At 43.9% G+C, this 24,289-nt stretch overlaps 1 protein-coding gene across 3 annotated transcripts in view; it reads left to right on the top strand.

Annotated features, from left to right (window-relative positions):
• LOC120898463 (bifunctional heparan sulfate N-deacetylase/N-sulfotransferase) overlaps positions 1-24,289 on the top strand; it is a 181,687-nt gene that overhangs the window by 98,554 nt on the left and 58,844 nt on the right. For 2 of the 3 annotated variants that reach the window (XM_040304364.1, XM_040304373.1), the window contains one exon: positions 16,058-16,110. The exons of the other annotated variant lie outside the window; for it this stretch is intronic. The gene's annotated coding sequence lies outside the window, so the exon portion shown is untranslated. The remainder of the gene's footprint in view (positions 1-16,057; positions 16,111-24,289) is intronic. 3 annotated transcript variants of the gene reach the window in all.

Below are 24,289 nucleotides of genomic sequence, written 5' to 3'. Positions count from 1 at the left end.
GGAGTCCTCAAATGCTTCCGATAGATCGGGGATGTACCGCAACCCGCAGGCTAATGGCGATACATATAATCTCTGCATTAGCCTCGACACGAGCATGTTTTAGTTAAGCAAATAAATTAGATCATTATCCCCTTTATAATAATTCTAGTGTGCCCCGGTTGCATCGCCGTCTCGCCGCACACTACAGCTCTCGGTATTGCCAGATTGGGGCACTACAACGCGTCCGCCCCGACCAGTTAAGTAGTGCCCCCTTTGCCTGGTCGGAGACAACTAATCAGACTTAAATCAGGGTTGTTAGCGCCAACAGCACACACTTGGCTCCTTCCAATTCGGTCAGGCCGTTTGGCGAAACAATTCGTATGGAAAGGGGTGCGGAGGGTGGTGTGGTTAGCGTTAGCTAATCCGTGGCACAACCCGAAAATAATCCCATTAATTATACAGCGCATGCAGGCACGCGTGTGTTTGTGCCTGGGAAAGCAGCGGTAATCGTTTCACTCGTCCCGCGTTCCGGTACGGTTTCACATTTTCCCCCCAATTCTCAATGTGACCGACCAGTGTGTACCTTTTCCCGGACCTTTGAAAACGAGAGCTACCTCTGCTACTGGGGGTATGTACTTTCACTCACGAAACGAACCGTTTTCCGACTGTTTTTGCGACTGTGGAACTTGGAACGCAACGGTGTGGCCTGGCTTTTCGTGGGACCTGGTTTTTCCTCCGTACTCCGAACACTAAACGGGCAGCGGCAGAAGAGTTTACCGTGCTACGTGAGGTTAACTGTCTTTTTTTGGCAGAGCAGGGGCGGGAGCCCAGCCCAGCGTTCTGTAACATTTATACAATTTGCACAGCATTTGTACGCATGGACGGGTGTTTTGACCATTTGCGCCGGGCACTTCCGGGCAGGTCGTAACGGGCGTAACTGGTGCCGGTGCCGGTGCCACACGGTAATCATAAATCCCCGAATAAACATTAAATTTTTCATTCGAATGCGCGCCCTGCTGCTGCGCTACCCCAGCACTGTGTGCCGACACCGACTTGCGGCCGTTGCCGTTGGATGCCGAAATGTGGAACCGGAAAAAGGGTCTGACTGACCCGGAATTTATTCTCCGATACGGATACGCATAAGTAAATAGTGAATCCGCTCAGGGACGCGCTCTGCACGTTTGTTTCGCGCACTTTTCGCGCATCCAGTAGAGCAGTGTCTGTTCTGTTTGCTTTGCATATACTGTCAAACAGCAAATAGATACTGCTGCTACTGCTGCTGCTAGCTAACGCTTCTACTGATGCTTCGTTACGGGTGTAAAAGTAACTAAAAAATATGCTTTGTCTATTGAATGTCAACGAGCATAATCCATGAAGGGAAGGATAGTCAATAGTGTATATGGACACGTTGTTTTCGGTTAGTTCATATGGTTTGTTGAGTGCAGGATTGCTGTTAGGTTGTAACAGCTGTTTCACATAAATCAGAATTTATGTCTAGCGTTAGATTGGTTTGAGCATGAATAATGATTCCATTGTTGTTTTCCAATTTTTCATTTTGATTATGATCGTGTGATATTATCCGATCGTTAAAAAAAGGACAAAATTTCTGTAGTTTTAACTAAATGTTTCTTTTCAGAATACATCGTTTTTTCCCGGACGTAGTTTGTTATCGTAACATAGTCACAACCTGATGCAACTGTTTTAGGCGAGAAAAAAATAGCAATATCCGACAATCTTCCTGTTTACTGATATCTCAGCTTTCCTCAACTGAAATCTCGGTTAAAGGCGTGAGATGTTATTATCATGTTTAACTGAGATTTTCGGTGCGAATATCCTTTATTTTTAACCGAGACTCGGCAAAAATGTTTAAGAGTGCATTTCGTCATAACTCCAACTAACTAGAACTCTTCTGTTGTGACTTTTTCTCAAAATTTCTGCTGGAAATCTGTTATGTCCTTGTAGAAATCTTCTAGATATACTCTCAAGTGCCGATTTTAGCTAGCACATTGTGTAGAATAATACTTAAGGTATAGAATAACCATTTAATCGTAGCCCGCATAAGGTCTGCATAACTGGGTGTCAACTCCAAGGAGTTCCTTGGACCATCATTTGGCCCGTCTTTGTTACCTCTCACTTAACTTCTAAGCTTGCTTTGCGTTATGTTTACTGTTAATGTATGTGACTAATCTGGGCATTAAAAACAACTTCTGTGAATCCTTTACTTCTCCATAAATGTATAAAGAACTTTTGGCTGTAAGGAAGTCCGAAAAATGTAGAGATAATGAATACAACACCATCAGGCTATACGTCACACCTTGACAATATTTTACGTGCCAGATCACTACAGTGGGAATGTTCCTGTGTGCTGTTGCCTCACTAGTCATATTCCCGCTATAGAATAGGAACTCAGGAACAAACCACGAACAGTACATGACAACCAACCATCCAGTGGTTTTCATCCCGCGTTTTACTACCGCTGCGCTTTGGAACCGACTTTATGAGACCTTGGGTGCACATGGAGCTGCTGATGTGTTGTGCACTCGCGCCCGCTTTAGGCGCTAGGACGGAGGCAACGCATTTTTAAACATCACAGCGAACCAATAGATGTGCAGAGCTGAACACAGCTCTAGCTTCATGTGACTGACGTCATTCTGTCGGATGGTAGGAATATTTTATTGCCTTTTTTTGCTGGGAATGTTAGTGTACGCATTGGATGGGTGTCTGTACATGGTTTTTTCTTCTTTTTTTTTGAGCCACAAAAACAAAGGGCGTATCGTAACGACCCTCTCCCGCACACGCAAGGTAGTTGGTGGAACGAAAAAGCTCCCTTTGCCTACAAAAAAAAACGTCCCCAGGAGATAAAGGCTTCAAATTTCCCACGCGGTTATTCTCACGCCGGAAGGTGCCGCGGACCGGCGAGCATCGACAAATTGCTGCCGCACTAGCGAGAACCGTATACGTGTTCCAGCAGGGATGTAGTACAGCACACGGTGGGGGTAGTTTTTGGTGGTTTATTTCAGATTCGTTCCACTATCAATTCCTTGTCCGCCCACGACCGCCACCGCGGTCCAATTTCAATCCAATTCACGTTTGGCAATCCGGCATTTTTAGCATCGTGTTTAGACATCGGTTTTGTTCTCTTCTTCGTGCATGTTTTGTACGGTTGGCTTTATTTGTTCCCACACACCGGGTTTCCGCCAAAAACCTATCAGGCTTTCAGCAAGAGGACACAACACAGGATGAAGGGAGGAAGACGGTGTGCTTCAACAGCTCATCAGGACACGGTACCCCGGTTGTTGGTGGAGCCCAGCCGGGCACAGGCGCAACAGCGGGTTTGCTTTGGAAAAGTAAATATTTGACATCACACGCACGCATCCAACCGTTTAGCATAGCCGGCGCCAGATCCGGCCACCAGGACCAGGAAAGGCCCTTCCGCTCGCCGAGCAGTAATTGGCGTTTGTACGCAGACAGGCGTGTACAGGCGACTGATGAATTTTAGATCACACGGAAACGACGCTGCACACGCTGGTTTTGATGTGTTCCGCGTTGTGTTCCTGCCCGCGGGGGAAGGGCGTACCACCGGGTGATGGTTTGTTGTCTTTGAGGATGCAGAGGATATATTCCTTTTCCACGGTGGTCCACGCGGTGGGACGGCTGATTGCAGGCCGTGATAAATTTATTGCAAGCCTTGTTGCCGGTAGTGCAGGCGGCGGTTCTCTGGTGTAGTGTACAGGGCCGTGTGTGCGAGGCGTGTTCATCAAATGAACAACTTTTCCGTGCGATTAGAATCTCGTAAAGTTTTTTCAAGCGTAATTTGCTTTATCGTTGATGTAGAACTATCATTCTATCCCGATAAATTTGATTATGTTGTAGGATGGGCTTTATTTTACACATTTTATAAATAAGTTATCTAATAGAGGGTGCATAAAAAGGATCATTTACAGGGTTTTCCATTTACGAATCATTTACAGGAGTCCTCATAGCTTTGGGACACTCTATTCACTGTTTGCTACGTGAAATGAACTTAATGTAATGGGAATTGGACACTATAGCACCCTTGCTGGACAAATTCAATCGGATCTTCCAAGGAACCTATCCAAAAAGGGTGCCATTGAGTCAAATTTCCATCATATGAACTTCACTTCCTAGAGGAAAGAGTCAAGGAAGTGTCCCACAACTATGAGAATCCCTGGAAAACCCTGGAAATCAACATAAGACCTATAAATCGCGCAACACGGCAATGTAATATTATTGATGAATCATTCATGAAGTTCAAATTATATTGACCTGTAGGTCAAAAGCATTAGTTTAAGCTCCTGATTTTGAATGATTTTGATTTGAGCATGTTTTTAGATTATGTAGATGTCGCTGAGCTCTTTTCCATTAATCATTTGTACGTTTTCTAGTCCTGTTCTGATTACATATTACTTTTCGGTTAATGGATAGGGTTATATAGTACGTCTGATAAAAAAAAACGATAACACAACAATCATTTGGATTTTATTGTCAATTTCTCTAAACAAATGAAACATAATACATAAATAAAGTTTTACAACTTCTCAATGTAAACATTCTTTAGGTAAGACTGAATGTTTCGAATATTGAAATGTTGCAAAAAAGCTATCAAAAAGTTTAAAAGCTTCTCTATCAACATTTTACTGTTTGCAGAGAACAATCTCATCGAATATTTCATTCTGGCTCATTCAATCGTGCGTTCGAGTACACTTACGAAAGTAAATATTTGTCGAATGCAAACAATACCGATTGGGTTTAGGCAAATTGCAAGCGCTAAATTTCGTTTTTCGAAATAGGCTGTTTGATACGTAAATGGGGGATATAGTAAAACAGAATATTTTAAAGTAGGAGAAAAAAAAAACCGTTCTTGAGTGCATCTCAAGTGCAAGACCAGTGCAATCGGTTGGTTGCGAACGGAAAAAACCACAGCGCACAATAGAGCCGGTACCATTAGCAAAACCAAATCTGCCCAAGCACCACCTGCATAACCGATCGCAGATTAACAGCAGCTGCGAATCGAAGAAGAAATGTAAAAGAGCCATTTGCAAACACGGGTGCAAACTGCAACGCTCCGCGCACACCATTGAACCTTTTTTGTATGTTGGCCATGCATTTATTCGTTGCTTTCCGCGGCAAAAAAGCGGAGGTGCAAATCCGATACATACGCGTTGCCCCCGCGCACTTGTAGACCAACCTGCCCGCGGGGCAACCGAAGGGTGTACCCCGTGGGTAATAAAAATGAATTTCCAATAAAAATGAAAATAAGCTCTCTATAATGAATAAATAAACGCGGCTAGCCGAAATAAGTGCAGCTCTCGTTTTTTTCCCACCCTTCTTCGCCGGTACTGAAACTGGAAGAAGAAGAACGAAAGCAAACCAGGTGGGAACGTTAAGTGTGATGTGTTAGGTCGCGAGAGGTGATATCTTTTTTTTTGGGTGTTGGTACCACACGGGTATAAAATGAAATGGGAACCTCAACGTAACGACAAAAAAGGTGTGCTTCGGTTTTTGCAGTACGATGAAGTTCCACTGTTTTTATTGGGGGTATGTTGCCTCCATTTTTTTTTTTTTTTGCAGAACCATTCCTGGCCCCGCTATTAACAATTCGGTTCAATTGCGTTCGTGTGAAACATTCGGTTTAAGCCTGGCCGAACGATAAAATAAAAAAGAGTGTGTGTACTCAACGATCGCTTTCCAATCGGGAACGCAACGGGGGAAAACAGTACTTTTGGTGACGAGCCGGCAATAACAAACTGCGGTCGGAGCGAGAGAAGGAGAGGAGGCAGTAAGATGAAAGTTATGCTTTTAATGTACCTTAAATTTTATGTTGCTATTTTTTTCCAATTGAATAACCTTGTTTTCGGCGTTAAGTGGTGTATCGTGCACAACATCCCTCACGTTCTGCTCGTTACTTGAACGAAGCTGTGTGCCGAACAAAACTGAATCATTTGCCACAAATTTGGCCATTTTGGGCAGAAAGGAGTGAAGAAAATTGTTAATAAAAACGAGAGAACACGAACATTTCGGCGGGGTGGGTATTATTTTCATGCAAAGTGGGTGTGCTCGGGAGTGCTTGTGTGTGTGTGGGACCAAGGCAAGAACACAACGTTTTTAGCACTGTTCACTTAGCAACAGGTTAGCGAATGAAAAGCAATTTGCGCATATTTTGCGGCAATGATGGGACATCTTTTTTGTTGTTGCGCTGGTAACGGCTGCTCTGGAAAGCATCCGGTTATATTGCATTGCGGTTCAATAGGAAATATTCATAAATTGGCATAACTCCGTTCGGGCGCGAGCGTGTCTGCATAATCTGATGCTGCACGGAATATAGAATGTTCTTTTTTTATGATTTTTCACACGAAAAATATTGTTGCGCTTCAATTGGCAACCGCGATTGTTTCAGTTTGTTTTAAATATGAGAATTTCATACAAACGGAAAACACAGTTGGATTTTGTGTGTGTGTGTTTTTTTTTTAAATCTTATTGGCATTGGAGTAATCATGATTCCAAGAAAACAACAGAAATTCGTTAAATGTCAATCACAAAACGGTATCAATGCATCGTTTTAACGGGAAAAGTGCACATAATTTTATCACAAAACGTGCGCGCATACTGAAAATAACTTGACCGTGTCACCTGTAAATAATGACGCTGATGTGTGTGAGTGTGGTTATATGCTGCCCTCGCCTGCTACACTAACGAAGTGTGATTGCAAGCAACACCCGTTTATCCTTGCATCTCGCATCTGTCTCACCCGATCACGCTATAAAAGTGCCCCAGGGCTGGGCTGCTGTAAATACGTTTTACGCTGGTGGTGACCACGCGATTTGCTCACCCGGGGGACTGCACGAGACACACACCACCCACCCATCCACCACTACCGTTGCATGGCGTGCATCCAATAAGTCTTTCAATTAAAATCGTGACAATGCCAGTGTATAGCCGGCTTTTGCAAAAAGTGGAGCGGATACGCCAACGACTTGCACAGGCAGTCCGCTGGCGGGGAGAGCACGAAGCCACGGAACCAAAACAACCAAACTACTAACCGACATCTAGTATACGTGCTGGAAGCATGAAGGCGATTGGGTTGGGTGTGTGCTGGCGGTCAAAAGCAATCTGTTACAGCACCGGAAACTACCGGTCAGTAGAGCGGGTTTCGCAGCGCCCGTACGTACGAGGACGATCCCGTTTCTAGGCCAGCAAGCAAGCACAGACACACACACACACACATCGATACGCCACGCCGGCCCATGGTTAGATCAATTCAATTTTGGCCAATATATTTTTTATCCAATCTGCAATCTCTCCTTCCTCCCCAGTAGGGCGCAGTCCACATTTCTTGCACGTCAAGTGCATTGAACATCAGCCGTGGCGGCGGGGGTTCTAAAAAAAAGGATACATATATTCACTGCTGTGTTGCGCTGTGCCGTACTAGGTTCTGCGTGGTTCGTGAACGGTTTATGTGATAATAAAAAGCGGGAGCAAAAATAGGGAAACCAAAAAAATGGCGCAACATACGTATGCTTCAGTATCTTTTGCCCATCTATCGCCAAACTGTCAGTGGCCGGTGTATAGAAAAAGGGATATCCCCACGTATGCATCACGCGATACGATCATGCTGGTGCTAATGCTGAAACGTTGGAAGGTGTTGGTGTAATTTTTCTCTCCTTCCCATAGTCCCACGCACGCTCCTTCTTTTTTCAGTATTTTACCACTATTATTCTGTTGGGAATTGAATTTTCTTTGTACGTGCTTTGTTTTATTGCAATCAATTTCAATGGATTTTTGTGTGTGCTTAAGCAGTACAGTTTTAGATTTTGGTTGTTTTGAATGGGTTATCTTCTCCTCAGTGTGAAATGAGCTTAGCACTGATTTAATCCGTCTATCGTCAATTATCGATTTTGATGCATCAATTAACACGTTTAATGTTTAACTATCAACAGAGCAGGTAAGCACAGCACTCACCGTTTTCGTATTGCAGACATTTTGCAAAAAAAAAAAATGCCACAATGCTTTGAAAAACTATTACATTTTGGACAAAAAAGTGTCTGTGTCGTAAAAGGACCTCATAATGTGTCTTTTTTCAATTTCTTTCCGGTGCTTTGATCATTTTCTTTGTTAATAGAGCATACGTTTCTGTCCAATGTCTGTCGAAGCATGAGTACATAATGCCCTAACAAATTATAAAATAATGATTGTAATGAATTTATTACGAACAGCAAACTCTAGTATACAAACGTAGGATTAACGTTCTTTTCTTGTTATGGATGATGAAAAAGCTCATTAAGATAATCAACTCTATCAACGTTTTCAAACGACTGGAGATTTTAATATTTAATTGCTCACTATGCTCGGTATTTTAAAATGGACACAAATTCCATTTCCTACCACACTGCTCCATCAAACGTAATCCCTATTCAGAAACTCTCTATTACCACAACTGAGACAGGCTCGGACCTTGGACACAACCTCTGTCAGCCGTCATATGCATTCACTTCATCTCCAAAATGCCGCACGGGTTCGCTTACGTTATCAACTGTGTAGGCAAGTTGCCGAGTTTTCACATTCTAGCCAACCCAGAAAACACTTGCACTAGTGACAAATTTATGAAATTTTCTCCATTCTTACCGACACAGCCACTGTGTATCGAGCCCAAGAGTGCAAAAAGCCACTTGCTTCATCGCTTCGCATACCGGTGGCGCGATACTTATTGCTGCCGTGCTTGCCTCCTTCAAGCTCCACCAGCGCAGTTCGGGAGTGGGAATGTATCGTACCAGGCGGGTAGCGAAATATCCTGCGGATAAAATATACGTCGAAGTGACACTTTGCTCGCGAAACTCGCCGCTGGTTCGGGTTTCCCGGTCGCCAGAGACTTTTGCTGGTGGCAGCAGCAACGGCAGCGGCGCGCGTTCGATGCAATCTTACAGTGTGAGGTTTCAGTGCTCCGATGCTGCCGGCAATTCATCTCACTATGCAGCATCTTCAGCCGGGCAGCTCTTCAGCTTGTTGAAACGAAAATTAGTTCCATTTCAGCACAAGCTTCGAAAGTAACGGTTCAGGGGGGGGGGGGGGGGATTATATCAGGCGAGGGCCGGCCGGTGCGCTAAGCGGATAAGCAGTAGCTGTTCGCAGCTCGAAATCCTAGCAGCAATGGAATGATAGCAGGACGACGATAGGACGATAAGGACATTTTTGCGAATGCATGAAAAGATGCACAATTTATAGCATCCCGCCCTCTTCTCCCCCCCCCCCCCCCTCGCTACTCTTTGCCCGCCTTTTTCTGCCTGCTTTTTTGTATTATGTCGTTCAATCTCCACCCCGATACTCAACGGGCCACCATTTTCAAACCACCTCTGGCATGGCCGTTGGCTTTAGGTACACCTTTTTTTTTTCTTGGTGAGTGCCACTCAGTGCACTGTCAGTACAGTTTTGCTTCAAGTGGCTTCAGTAGTTGGGGGGCAGCAGTACGCTCACTTAAAGTAATGAATTTTTTATGCAAATTGAATAAATTCCTTTGGAAGCCTTGCCGACCGGACCGAAAAGGTATGAGGTGGGATTCGCTTCTTTTTGTGTGTGTGTTATTGTCAACTGAATCCGATGGTAAGTGGGTGTAGTGGTGCTACACTCCCACCGTGGCGATATGATCGCAACGACGCTCTTGAACTTTTTCTCCACGGATATACGGAAATGTATTTGAAAATGCACTTTCATATCACTCGTTGAAATAATGAATGGCCGAGAAAAGTTGGTCGAATGGACGGGACAGTTCTCGACGGAAAAATAATTAACTTTTTTGTATGTTCTGTTCCCTGCTGTTATTCAACATGTGTAGCGCTGTTCGTCCTTAGTATGGCACATTAAATATATTAATACTGCTTGAGACGGTAAGTAGCTTGCTGTGCAGCAGAGAACATGAACTTATACACACAGCAAACTCAGTGCATCCAGTGGAAAAAAAATGATAATAATGATTTGTGTAATATTGGTTTGATTATTGTGAAAAATATAGTTAAATATAAAAATATAGTTTTTTTACTTACTTACTTACTTATCCGGCGCTACAACCGCTTTGCGGTCTTGGCCTGCCTCAGGAGTGTCCGAAACCTGAGGCAGAGTTTTTTAAATTATTTTAATTTTCACAATCTAGTTTAAAAACTACCTCCAGGAAACCAAAGCATCTTCTATACCGTACACAACAACAAAGATAACGACCGTTCAGCGTCGGACAGAGACTAAAAGAAGTCACTGTTTATCTTTATGTTTAACCTTTTCGTGGCTCCTTATCTGACGGAACCCATTTCGTTGAACATTCAATAGAAAATCGAACCATTTTCCACTTCCCATAGCAGTATATCTGGCACGCCAAAAAACATTAGCTTTTCATGTGATCCTTCTGGGGGGCTTTCCGCTTTTATCGCCCACACGGATACGATACGCGGTGTTGAACGATAATCGTTAACAGCACGAATCAAACGGATACGCTTTTGGCCCATTCCTGTCAAACAATGTGACCCCGGTCGGGTGAAGTGCTTTTGGCAGATTTATCTTATCCTGTCTAAGATGCCAGGTGTTTGTGCGTCTGTGTGCGTGGCAGACTGAAAAGAAGTGCCTCATTTTGGAAGGTTCGAAAAAAGCAAAAAACCCTGGACAGTAGATGGCAGGCCTTTCCTCCGTATGACGGTGAAAGGTCTTCGCTAGACGAGATGTAATGGGATTTTTGTCAAAGTTTATTAACTGCCCGTTGCTTCCGTTGACTGTTTTACAACGTTGAAGTGTGTGTTTTGTTGCCTTTTTCGTCTTTCTTTCTTGATTATTATGCGACTTCAGTGCCTATAACGATTCGTGGCATATAGTGTATATGTAGTCATAGTCATGTTATTTATAGGGCTTCAGATTTACTAGCCTCCTATCGCAAATCCGCCCAATAAAGCAAGCAACAATTTAATAAATCATTTCCCATTTCCCATAAGCACTCATCAAACATCACGAAATCCAATGTTTGATGTACATCACACTTCCCAACATGATCAATGCGCTTCTGCTCTCGCTTTACTTTGCCGATCAATCATACCTCGAGGATGAACCGTCGGACGAGAAGCAGACAAATTCAAATCCTATCGATTCCCACCGCACACAGCTTTGGGGATCGCTGGCGGCGGCTGCCGAAGGCGAGAGTTAGGGAAATCCTTTGTCCTTACTTCACCGGTTTCGGCTGTGCGTCGATTGTGATGGAAAGCTCCAAATTTCCACCCCCAAAGTTCATTATCTTCACTCGTTTATCTATTGACACAATGCGAAGCCGACACCGCACCAATTCTTTGTGTGGTGTTTTAGATGGTCTCTCTCTCTCTTTCTCTCTCTCTCTCTCTCTCTCTCTATCTCTCTATCTCTCTTTCTCTCTTTCTCTCGCTCTTTTTAAGAGTTTCTGTGGATATACTCTCATAGTCTCTCTTTTGCCTTCGAGCGTCATCATAAATCGTTGGTCCCGCCACTCGCTAGAGCCGCACGAACCGCGGCACAGGAACAGAATGAATAGCATTTCCCTTTGGGTTTTTTCCTCTTTTCTCCAAACCATTTTGTTTTCTTTCTTTCACATACTCGTTCCGTTCTAACGCCACCAGCACCAGCAGCAGCAACAAACACATGTTCGCGTGTATGTTTGCTCGCGAAAAGCCACACAGTGGCGTGCACGCACATTTTCTGATTGATTTATGGCCGGCCGCCGGAATCCGGCACCGGAAGAGATAAAACTTCGTCTGAAAGCGACATTTGTCTACTGCCGCGGTGCCCGGTAGATATCACGAGGCGCTTCTGCGCGTTTGCAGCCTCCATGCGCGTACTCTGGCGCGCGCGCGTGTGCCCCCTTCGCTGCGATTCATCTTCATATTGCCGAGTTCTTCACTCTCCTGTCACTTGTTCGGGCCCGTCGTCCGTGATGATGGTGATAAAGATGACGGCGATGCTGCAGTGTGGTGTGGTGATGATGAATGTGAGTGCGCGGGTGTGTACACATTTTCGCCAACAGCAAGCGTTGGTGGGTGTATATAGTTCAAAGCCGCTCACACGGATGTGCTGCTGTTAAGAAAGGGGGCGACGGCAGTCTAGCAGTACAATTGATGTCGTGCAAGCAATTACTTATGATGGTGTGTCATGTGTTAACCTTTAAAAAAATGGTTCTAATATGTGTCACCGAGTAGGAAGAGAGCGTAATGGGAGGTACTTAATCTAGCACGTGATACCTTTTTGCACAGTGTAAAGCTGCTCATGTCATTTTAATTTCTTTCAGTGTTTGAACATTTTAATGCATCATTGTAATAGTGATCAGGAACGCACCCACAACTTTGATGTGACTCCGGTTATTGTTAGTCCGATTCAAATTCCAGCAAATCCGGAATCGCTAGTTCCACCCTTAGTCGAACTCGACCGATGTCAACCGGAATCAAAATCAAACTGGAATCGGCGTCGCTCGAAGTCGCCCTCCGACTCACAGACACCGGACAACTCCGACTTTGGATAGCTCCGGACAACTCCGAACCCGATTCCGACTCCGAACGACTCCGACTCCGGATGACTCCGACTCCGACTTGGGATGACTCCGACTTCGGAAGATTCTGACATGGGAAGACTTCGACTTCGGAAGACTCCGACTCCGGATGACTCCGACTCCGACTTGGGATGACTCCGACTTCGGAAGATTCTGACATGGGAAGACTTCGACTTCGGAAGACTCCGACCTCGGATGACTCCGACTCCGACTTGGCATGACTCCGACATTGGATGACTTTAACTTTGAATTAATCCGACTCCGGAAGACGCCGACTTCGGATGACTCCGACATTGGATGACTTCAACTACAGATGCATCCGACTCCGGAAGACTCCGACCTCGGATGACTCTGACACCGGATGACTCCAACTCCGGACGGCTCCGGTTTTGGGTGACTTCGACTTCTAATGATTTCGACTCCGGATGACTTCGACTCGAGAAAAGTCCAACTTCGGATGACTCCGATTTCGGATGATTTCGACTTCGGACGACTCCGGATGACCCCGACTTAGGATGACTCCGGACGGCTCCGTGTAATGCTGATTGACCTTCTTTTATTTTTTCTTAAAAAACAAACATAAACAAAACATTAATACCATTTTTTCTCAGTCAAAATGAGCACTCATTGAGACAAAATCAATGCTGGATTACAGTGAATTCAAATGAAATTAAACAATTATTTGCGAACAAAAGATCGTTTTGCATCTCTTCGTAGAATACATCCTCACCACAAACGGTGCGAATTGTGAAATTTGTGGTTTTGCATCTCATTCGCCGCACACCCCAGCAAGTGATCGCACCGTGACACTGGCAATTTATTTATTTGTATGCACCCTCAACCTTAATCCCTCCGATCGATCGATGTTTGGCCGAATTAATGCCAATTTGTTTCACCGTTGTGACACACAACAGTGCGCATGCCACAATCAGTGGAAACATGCGTTCACCAATTATCCACCAGAGCAACCTTTCTGCACGGGCGCACTCCGCCTCGGGGCGGATACGAGCTCCCGCTGCGGGCATGGGGAAAAATCAATCGGTAATTGGTAATCCGAAGGTCACGTTGAGCTTTTCCTTATTACCGTCCGTCCCGGGGTGGGTGTTGATTTTCCGCCGGCCGCCGATGTGGCATTAAGCAAATTAAATGTGCTGTAATCGGATCCGAAGCCGCGAACCGGTAATGAATTCAGTGTGCGTTGTGCCGCTCCGTTGTGATGCTTGTCATATGTGTGTGTGTGGGAGAAAGTGCTGGAAAATCCTCACCAACTGGAAAACGGGTACCAGTTACAGGATATTAGTTTCATGTGCGCGTGTGTGTCTGGGGGGCAGTATTTTTTTTTTTTCGTTTGTTTTACAAATGTGTGGGAATGATTTGCTTCACGGTGCAGTAGAAGAACACTACAAGAGAAGGATTAGTTGGCCAGTGCATAAGCATTGAGGGATTATTGGCACGTAATGAGATTATGTTAGCTCCAGTTTAATCTTACACTTTAAATGCATTATCACATCACTCAATTGGAAGGTCATTTTATAGAAGGAATTGGACGGCTTCTGGTTGACATGCTGACATGTCTGATCAGACGTTTGATGCTTGGCTGACAGTTCAATTAAAAATTGCGCGTTTGGTTTGAAAAATAGGTTTTTGAGAATGTTCTATGTCTTTTACTGTATCTTTACTGTGTATTATAATGTTTAAATTAACTTACTTATGGCTTTATTTAGGCTTTTGAAATTGACATTGACAATGACCGAAAAAAGCTTTATAAAATCCCAAAATATGAGGTTATTCGCTGTTTTTCATCTTAGTTCATCAAAGTTAGTCGTTTTTAATTCTACTAATAAATTATCACCATTCACTGCTTACACGTTAAAACTCGATTGATTGAACCAATTACGCCAATAATACTGTGCTTTATATCACTTAATTATACCGATCATTCGTTGCATAAAAGAGAAATCCAATTTGAACTTTGTTTAAAATTACAATAGAGAAAAACCAGCATGGTATCGATTAAATTGTCGGCCCTGATCGCCGTCGAAACCAATCTAACCCGACAGGTGTTACGATAAACACCCGAGCGATTAGCCCAGTCAAGCAACTAAAAAAACGTTCCCAACACGGTTTACGATTGCACATTAACCAGCTTCCCAGCAGCGTCCCTGTCCCCAGCGGGGGGATGCTATCGGCAATAATTCAATCCACAAATTGCTACACAATCACTTCCCCCAAAGCCAACCAGCTATACTTTATCCCTTATTGGAATGGAAATGTTACGTATTAACCAACGGAACCGACCCTCTCCCCCCACTCCACTGCTGCTGCGGCTTTGTGGTTGTTATTTTATTTACCATAGACAGTCCTCCCGGGGCCGGTGGTCCGTCCTGCACGGTGGAAAAGTGTCGCGGAAACTCCATAAACTATCCATTGTTTACTAATAGCGGATGTGTGTATGTACACCAATATGACACGCAGAAAATCCTCACCGATATTATCTCGTTGCTTTCCCGCATGGTGTAAAGGGAGCGGGAAAAGTACAGTTCCCCAACTGGCGGGAGCCTAGGACTGAGCCGCGCCTATAATAACACCGTGCCGGTTCATCACCTTTTCGTGCCGCCGTGAAGCTAAATTGTTTGCGGGCCATTGTTTCATGTGCGTTTTGTCCTGCAAAGCGTTTGTGGAGTGGTGAAAGGCGTATGGAAAAAGGGCCAAACACAGGACATCGCCACACAGTTCTCCAGCCTCACTGTGCATTGTGCTTCTGCTTGCCCCGCGGTGCCTATAATCACATTCTGTCAACCATGCTCCAGCTATCGGTGCGTGCTGAGTTTCAAATGAACTTACGATGATTTATGTTTCGATCGCATATTGGTTGTGGAATAATAAATTAACTCGCAAACACATTTGGGGCCCCACCGTGTGTCGAACCAGCGTCCTTCGACCCCTGTTCGGAGGGGGGTTAGTGGGCTACGGATAGTTCCTACTGGTAGATTCTTCATCGTGTCCTTGCAATTTGTACCATGCTCTGGCACTGTGAGCCTGTACCCGGTTGTCGTGTTAGTATGTTTCTCCTGCCGCCCGTACATGTTATTAATGTTTCGGCAGGACTTTTACGGTGGTTGTATTTTTCATTTGACGTGCAACAATTTTTCTCTTGCTTTGTTGCTTTCCCGTGTGAAATATTCCACGGTATTTCGCACGTTTGTTACGCTCAAGCTTGAAAGCAACTCGTTTGTATAGAATTGTTTTACTGTTTCAAAACATAACGCTTTATGTAAATTTTAGCCTGCTGGTATGTTATTTTTCTCTTCTCAAAAACGTATCCCCCGAAAAAAACGCCTGAATGTATGCAATCGAATAAATTTATGTATTTCGTAAAATTTCTATCGCTATCTCATCGCCGTTTTATGCTGTATTGGCAAAAAATATTAACACCTAAAGCCGAGATTTTTTTTTTTACTTTGTAGATCCTTTCATAAAGCATTTCGAAATTAACAGAGCTGTTTCGTTTTTTTTCAGATTTTTATTCAACTTTTAATTGAGATTTTCATCCTCGTGCAATAGGTTCAGAGGTGAGTAATCATTGCGAAGAGCTTAAAGTCCATCTGAATCTGCTTAAGCAACATAAACAAAGCATGTAATCGTATTAGTAGGTTGACCGACAAAAAATAACACAATCGGAATTTTTCCAACATCGAATGTTTGTAGTTATTTGTAAAGGGAATCCTATTGGTATTTTTTTTACTGAGAAGCCAGACAAAGCATACCTTTAACACTCCATTTCATGAAGCTTTGTGAATGATGAGCGATAAAAAAACAAGCTTTGTTTCATAAAATCGTAAGCTTGTATTCGATAGTAGCTCTTTCCGCAAAACATGTTCAGTTTGCATTGCATTGAACTATCACGAAATTAAAATTGCTTTTCGCTGCAAATGCATTCATTTGTTGATTGAAAATAATCGAATTTCGATGTACTACACTATACCACTACCCGAGCCACGAATGCCCTCACACAAACCGGTCGATTAATTCCGTCAAGCTCATGTTTTGTTCCCGTACCGTGGTAAATATCCAAGCCGGAGACCTCCACCATCCACTCAACATCCTAAACATGGTGCAATGTTGCGGTGTTGTGCAGCAGTGAAATTGAGCGCAAGTGTTGGATTTCACGAAGGGAAGCGGTTGAGGTAATGTGTGCAAAAAACATACACACGGTGTTAATAAAAACACCGTTCCAAAATCCCGATGTGTTTCAAGTGCATGCAATTGGAATTTTCGTGCAGATATTATACCACCATCGGTAACACATCCATCCGCATCCACACGCTCTGCCGTACCGTAGGGTCATTGAAGCGAGCTACATCGACCAAACTATTACAGTGTAGTGCGTCCGTGCCCTTCTCTCCCGTCCAAAATGCCGCCAAGTCATTAATCGTGTGTTTGCAAGTGCTACACTGCTGTACAATGAAATTGTAACCACTGTTTGCGAAAACTCTGAACAAGGCATCGTAAAGGTACGTAAATTAAATTGTACTTCCGCGCGGGCGCGCGCCCTCGGTACAGCAGCCTGTCTACTCCCTAGGCGGCCAGTGCGTTTCATTGTGAACAATGAAACTAGCGAAAAGCAATAGTAACGGACAGTTTCATGAGTTGTCGGTCGCAGAACGGGCGAACGGGAGAGCGATAGTGAGAGATGGAACAAATGTACCACACAAGAAGGTGTCTACAACATGATAAAACCGAATGACAACTGCCACGGGACACGAAAATGGTGGGTAACCTGTGTGAAATAACCCTTTTTTCAGCGTACACCCGACAACACCTTTTTGTGCGCACCCTGCGACGCGTTTGTAAACATCCCCGGCCCTGTAGTGCTGTCGTTTGTTAGATCACTTTTACATCAAAGTGGTAGCAGCAGTAGCAGCAATTGGTCGAGTGGGGCTAGTGACCGGTTCGAGTTGCTCGCGTAGTTTTGTGACGCACCTAGCCCCGCCAGTTTTAACGCCTATTCGCTGAAATCTAATCAACTGGCGATGGATCAATTACATTTCATTTGTGCGCCACTTGATTCGATAACAGTAGGCGAGATGCGAGATTAAAAGATGTAATATAAATCAGTAAGGGAGCGATCAATGATGGTGCTTCACTGAGCGTGCGGAACTGCAATTGGGTGACATATTCCATGGTGTTTTGCTTGTTTTAGATTCAATTAGACTGCACCTCGACGCGTGCAGTTAGACAGCAACTTAAGTTCTTAAATGTTCTTAAGTCAAAAATAAATGTACATACAACTTGAAGTTGAAAATTAGTCCTAGTTGTAATGGAAACTGCATCCTTTTCACAAAACAAATCCCTAAAATTTCCTTTCGAATCACATCAGTTATCGGTGAACAGGAACTTACTGTTCTATGTCAGTGAAATCTACAAGTTCATCACTAAAAGACTTTAAAACCAATTCAAATGGCAGTTCAGCGATAATTGTGCCGAGATTCGCTTAAACTTAAAGAAATACAAATTGCGTTCAGTTACTCATAAAGTACATTGAAAAGCCGTATTTTGTTGTGCCATCCAGAATACTCTCAAGGTACTGAAAGCTCCATGTTCTTGTTCTCAACAGTCATCGCATGATTGTCGCCTGCGCTGTAGTAATTCCGTATTGTTTAAGCATTTTTTTTCTTCTCAATGCTACAAGTGCACACGCCAACAACAAACCTTACTCTATCCGGCAACAATATTGTACGGTATTGGCTGTACGGAAATATGCTGCGCTTACTTAATAAGATGCGCCGTCCTCGGGTTGGGGGGAGGCGATTTGTTGACGTCGCCTAAATAGATAAGCACATTTACTTCCGAGTAGTGGGGCGGGCACCGAACACATAGTCCCTTCCGACCAACTCGGGTGTGTGCTGTATTCTCGTGGCACCAGCTCCTCTCCTGCAAGAAGCTCGCTTTCATCACGCTTGGCTTATTCGATGCATGGCTGCGGAACGGCGGAACAGGAGCTTCCGAGAGCATATTGCTTCGTTGTTTTGCTTCGCCTGGGAGATGCTCAGAACCGTGTTCCGGTTCGTTTGCCATGTGCTCCCATTTATCCCAGTGCATCCCAGTGTATGTGGGGGGGCTTAATTCGCGAGTAATAGACACATTGCGCTGCCGTCGGATCGAGGTAGCAGTAGCAGATAATGCTTAATGTAGCACCGAACGACTCGAGCAGCACAGCAGTAGGAGATGCATGCGAACCCTGTCTGTAGCGAACCGGGCACAATTTATTGACTGGTGCTCGTTTGTTTCTCATGTCGTGTCGAAAATATCCGGCCCAGGGATATCAGGCCGCGCGCACCAGCTGCTGCAATCTGTGAAGTACGGATGTACCGGGCGAAAAGTTGAAACTGCCAAACGTAATTTACTTTCCATCTAACCTCCTGTTGCCCTTTAGGGCATTGATGCTATCATTACTAGAGGATGGTTTCAAAAGTGGAAGCTAGAATCTGGTGTACACTGATCAAATGCAAGTGACTGGGAGTAAAACTATTATCACTACATGCTTGATAGCTGGTTGGTTGGCTGGTTGGTTTGTTCGTTTGTTTGCAAGCGAAGACAGTTTTGCGTGTACTTCTCGTGCTTTGTATGTACGAGCTTTCGAGCATACTGACATGTCGCCAGAAGAACTCTTTTCAGAAATTTGAAGCTTATGATGACATGGACATGCTAATGTTTAGTTTTTCATCCGTAAAGGTACAACAGGGTGGGCCATTGATGTTGTCAATATTAATTCTGCAAACAATTAGCAACCAGATCAAATGCATCCTCTGTTCAAGAGTAGAAATTTGCACCACACCGCGAGTATGAAATAGTTTGTTACCGAAAGGATTTGCTGATGTAATTGATCGACAAACATGCGAAATAATGAATACATTCCATTCTGTCCCTAATGAATAGTTCATCACCCAATAGGTGCCAGCCGCCTTTCTGCTTGCTTGGGTGATTGATCCCCCCCCCCATACCCAGAACGATGATGATTAGGTGCACCCAAGGGATACATAATGCTGCAGCCTCCTGAATGCGCCTCCATCAATATTAGTGTAATTGGACATTGTATTGCGGGCCGCGATTTAAACAATGCAAGGAACGTAACCCCGCCCTCGCTGGCTGAGTAAAGCTGTAACGAGGGGTGCCCGTTGTGAAGTAATTGAAGCTCATTAAAGTGTATTGTAGAACATCGCGCTCTTGTTGACACAAAATTTATTGATGCCGTTCAACGCCGGGGACATTGTGAAAATGAAGAACTTCTGCAAACTTTTCACTCTTTACGATTGTTTTCCAGCAACTGTGCTCGTTCGGTTTCGGTGAGTTACGCAAGCAGCAGGATTAAGTTCCGGCAAGCTATTGTTGGCGTAACTTTTTAATAACTATTTCTAAGTTTGATCGATTCCAAACAAACTGCCACCACCACACCAGTGTCACTTCACCTTCATCCTGCGCGCAGGACTTCAAACTAATTTTAATCTACTACCTTTTGTAATTATTTCTCAGTCTCCTTGAATCAACAACCGTGCACCACCTGCTCACCTGCTAGAACAGGTTCCGGTTGGATGGATGATTTTGTACCAAGTTTATTTAGCCCCTTTAACGAGCGACATCTCGGTACACACCCGTCAAGTTCCGCTCTCTTGTTAAGTGTGTGTGTGTGTGTTCGGTTGCGGAGATGCGCAACAGCCAAGCGGACAGTGGGAGCGATGGAAACTGGCTCCAAATCCAAACTCACGAAACTTTGCTTGCCCGTGCCATCGGTTGGTGCTGTAAGTAATTGATTTCTGTGCTTTACGGTCCCACGGACTGTCTCCGGGCAGTCGACTGAAAATTGGACCGTGGGGAAAACTGTCTCCCGAAGCCCAGGGACACCGCACCGGCACGGAACCAGTTGGATGTGTTGGCTCTTCGGTTTCTGTGTCCGTTCGCATTCATTCCGTCCGTCCCGCGCCAGTTGTGTTTAGTTTGCATCAGCGTAGGGTAAAGAATGGGAGAAGAGTAGTGCGCTTTCCGCTGGGATGGTAGCAGGCCGCGAGCGTAGTTGTCGTTTCCCGGTGTGCAGGTGTGCAAACTCCGATGGTCTAGAATAAACGCGAGATCGCAGCACAATCACATCCGGACAGGGGAAACAACCCCCCGAGTGTCGCAAACGAGGGTGCTCTCCAACACTTGAAGCTGACAGCGTTTGACATTTGAAGGCTTTTATAGCTATACGGTTGCGAGTCCTTGCTGCACACAGGAGAGAACATACAGGTGCTTCACTGGTACTTCGGGTTTTGGTGAAACAGTTCTACACGATTGTAGATGGGTGCTGAAAAGAGAATAAAAAATGCGGATTTTCAAACTCTCTCGGCAAGCGATAAACTGTAGACATCAGACAAAATCGTGCACAAAACTGCATGTGTCCACCCTTTTGTCCGTTTCTGTCAGATATCTCCGTACCTTACTCTTGGGCACCTGGTCTGTAACTCTTGAGCAGTAAAATGAGTGCTCTTTTTAGTCCATTTTTTTTTGTTGTATGTGTCTCAACCAAGGAATCTGGCTGTACACGTACATCTTGTTCTGGCGCTTTGCTGCTCCCCGCTTGCAGCACGAAAACGTCACCGGAAGCACCATATTTCGTGAATTGTAAAACTGCAATTGCGACAAACGAACACGAAATGGACGTGACGTGCATACCGTTCGGATCTGCTTGTCCCCAGTAACGACCCGTTTCCTGAAGCACTACGCCCCCGGAACAGATGGGAAAGATGTTTGCCTTCCAGAGCCGGTGGGAAGGACTTACATTGACTTTTCCCATTCTTGGTGCGCTCGCTACGGCAGCACCTAGCCTTGGGCAGCTTATGAAACACAATGGTCGTTTCGGAAAACTGCCATCGGAAGGCAAAATTTGCTTTGTCCTGGCGCAGGTTGAGGTTCGCGAGCAGTGGACAATAGTGGTAGTAGTGGTAGTAACTGGAAGGTAAAAGTTTGCGCTAACTTTGTCATTGTCTTAATTTGAAGCACTCATTAGCACATGGGGAACGATGGGGGGAAAACCATCGAGAGGATACCGCCGGTCGTCCACTGCAGATTGGTTGGCTGGCGTGGTTGTGGCCTTGGTCGTCGCCACAGGCCGCGTTGGTTCTACATGTATGTGTGTGTGCTGTTCATTGCCTGAGACACTATCTCCTAATGAGCTGTTACGTCATCGTCGTGCTGACGTGCTTCGCTTTGATTTGGGGATGTTATGGTTTTCTGTCATTCGTTTTGGAGCAATTTGTGTCGGGTTTTTGTGGGAATGAAATATGAAGTATGAAGGTATGAATGAAGTGCTAATTGTACGAATTGTTCTTTACATCTATATAGACGTCATAATGCAAAAACTGACAATTTAATGACCCGTTTTGTTGTCTTTTAATGTCCTCTCGTGTTTAAATTTCCAAAATAAAATATGATATTAATGTAATTTTTCTTGTTGGTATGATATTTCAAATTTGGGACTTTGTTAATTCTAAATAATAAGCAAAATATAATGCCTAAATAGGGTAAATGTACCAATAGTGGTGCAATTTGTAGTGACACCGATGTGTTTTAATGGATTTAAAGTGTCAGGAAGGACCATTTCTGAATATTTTAACACATAGCAATTGGAATATGTTTTATCTACGCAATCACAACCATTTTTATCATAAAATACATCAAGTTTACGAAAAAATACATATTTTTGTGACTGCTTCGTTGTACCTATAATGGTGGTATGGTTCCTATAGCATTCGTATTGTGTTCCTATAGTGGTGGTAAACAAAGATGCATCAAAAACGGTGTATAATATCAATGAAACTTAGTTTCGAAGCTGTTTTCGTATGATCAGCAAGGTTTACTGCCATAGTACAGGATTCTTGCGTAATTTGATCGTAAAAAATGTATAAATTTGATCAATGAAACTATTGACTAAAGTACTGCATCACACCTGTCGTCAACCTACACCCGGAAGAGTGTGCTTGATTTGAAGTCAATTTTTCATTCAGCTATATAAGCGAATTTTGGCTTGTTTTTGGTAAATTACCTACATAAAACTCATTTCTGTTGCTTATTTTAGCGAAAACAGTACGACATGTCAAAAATTTCCTCGAAAAAATCTAAAACGACCTGTTTTTATTGATTTTATAACTATAACCACTATAGGAACATGCCTGTTTTGTGTACCTATAATGGCACTATGGTAAAAAACACTTAAAAATGCATAAATATGGTCAAAAGGCAATGAATTTGAATAAAACAATATCATTTGATAACAGTTATGTTGAAATACTAGTAATTGCGTGGATATGTGGTCATTTAGAACGTTAACAGAAAAATGAGTTTCGTTGTGAAATCCTAAGGATTTTGGAAAAATGTTGACACATTTCACAAAATAATGGATTTTTCGGTCACTAAGTAACGGAATGGCCCCATTTAACTTTTAAACCCTTTGTAAAAGGCTAAAGAACATTTCACACTATCATAAATAACTTAACTACTGTTAATTTATCGTATGAGACGCATTTTAGTGCAATACCACCACTATTGGTACTACCACCACTCTAGGTACATTTACCCTAACTAAAGTATTTGCGAAGTTTTAGCTTCTGTTTTAGAGCACAGTTAAGCTACTAGTTTGGGATATCTTTTTCAGACTTCAACGTAGTTTTATCAACAGCAACAAAATGCCCATGTTGTTCCGTAACTGCTCAACCAATCTAATAAGAATCATTCCGAGTAGTGGGTAGTAGTGGTGAGAGCTCGGAATTGGACCTACCCGATTCCGATTCCGTGTTCAAAATCAATTCCGGAGCCGATTCCGGAGTTGGTTCCGGAGCCTATTCCGGAGTTGGTTCCGGAGCCGATTCCGGAGTTGGTTCCGGAGCCGATTCCGGAGTTGAATCCGGAGCCGATTCTACAGTTGGTTCCGGAGCCGATTCCGGAGACGCTCCGGAATCAGAATCGTCTCCGGAATCGGCATCAACCTGGGAATAGCAATTTGCTCTGGTAACGGAACCAGGCTTGAGTCCAGATATGGAGTTAGCTCCGGAATGAGAATTAGTTTTTGAATTGAAATATGAAGTGTGGGAAGTGAAATAAGTCCGGGAATCTCCATGTGAATAGATAATTAACAAATACATTTTGATTCTTTGCCACTATCAACACGTAGCATCATTGGACCCAAACGCTTATTCCTATGAAGATGCCAAAACCGACTCCGTTTCGAAGCCAATTCTGATTTCGAAGTCAATTCCGATGTCGGAGCCGATTTTGACTGCGGACTTAATTCTAGAACCGATTCCGACTCCGGCGCTGAATCTGATTTCAGAGTCGATTCCGATTCCGAAACCACTTCCGAAGCCGATTGCGGAACCAATTCCGAAGCCGATTCCCGAAGCCGATTCCCGAACCAATTCCGGAGCCGATTCCGGAAACTGATTCCGGACCTAATATCCGAAATCGATTCCAGAAAACTTCGGAGCTAGCCGGAATCGTTTCCGACGAAATCTTCATTTTTCCCATCACTAGTGGGTAGACGTGAAGAATAATACAAAATATAAAAGAAAAAATGCTTTAGTTTCTTTAGTGTCTTGGTTGCTATTTGAAAAAAACTAAGAATTTTGCGTTTTTTACATTGTCCGATTCATTACATTGCAAACATGATCTCTTCAAGGGATGCATGTATTCCTTTTTTTAATAAAACTGTTTGAGGTTAAA

The sequence above is a fragment of the Anopheles arabiensis genome, chromosome 2 (assembly GCF_016920715.1).
Source record: "Anopheles arabiensis isolate DONGOLA chromosome 2, AaraD3, whole genome shotgun sequence".
Taxonomy (NCBI): Eukaryota; Metazoa; Arthropoda; class Insecta; order Diptera; family Culicidae; genus Anopheles; species Anopheles arabiensis.
Note: the sequence above shows the minus strand (reverse complement) of the source record. Positions and strands in the feature narration are given on the sequence as shown.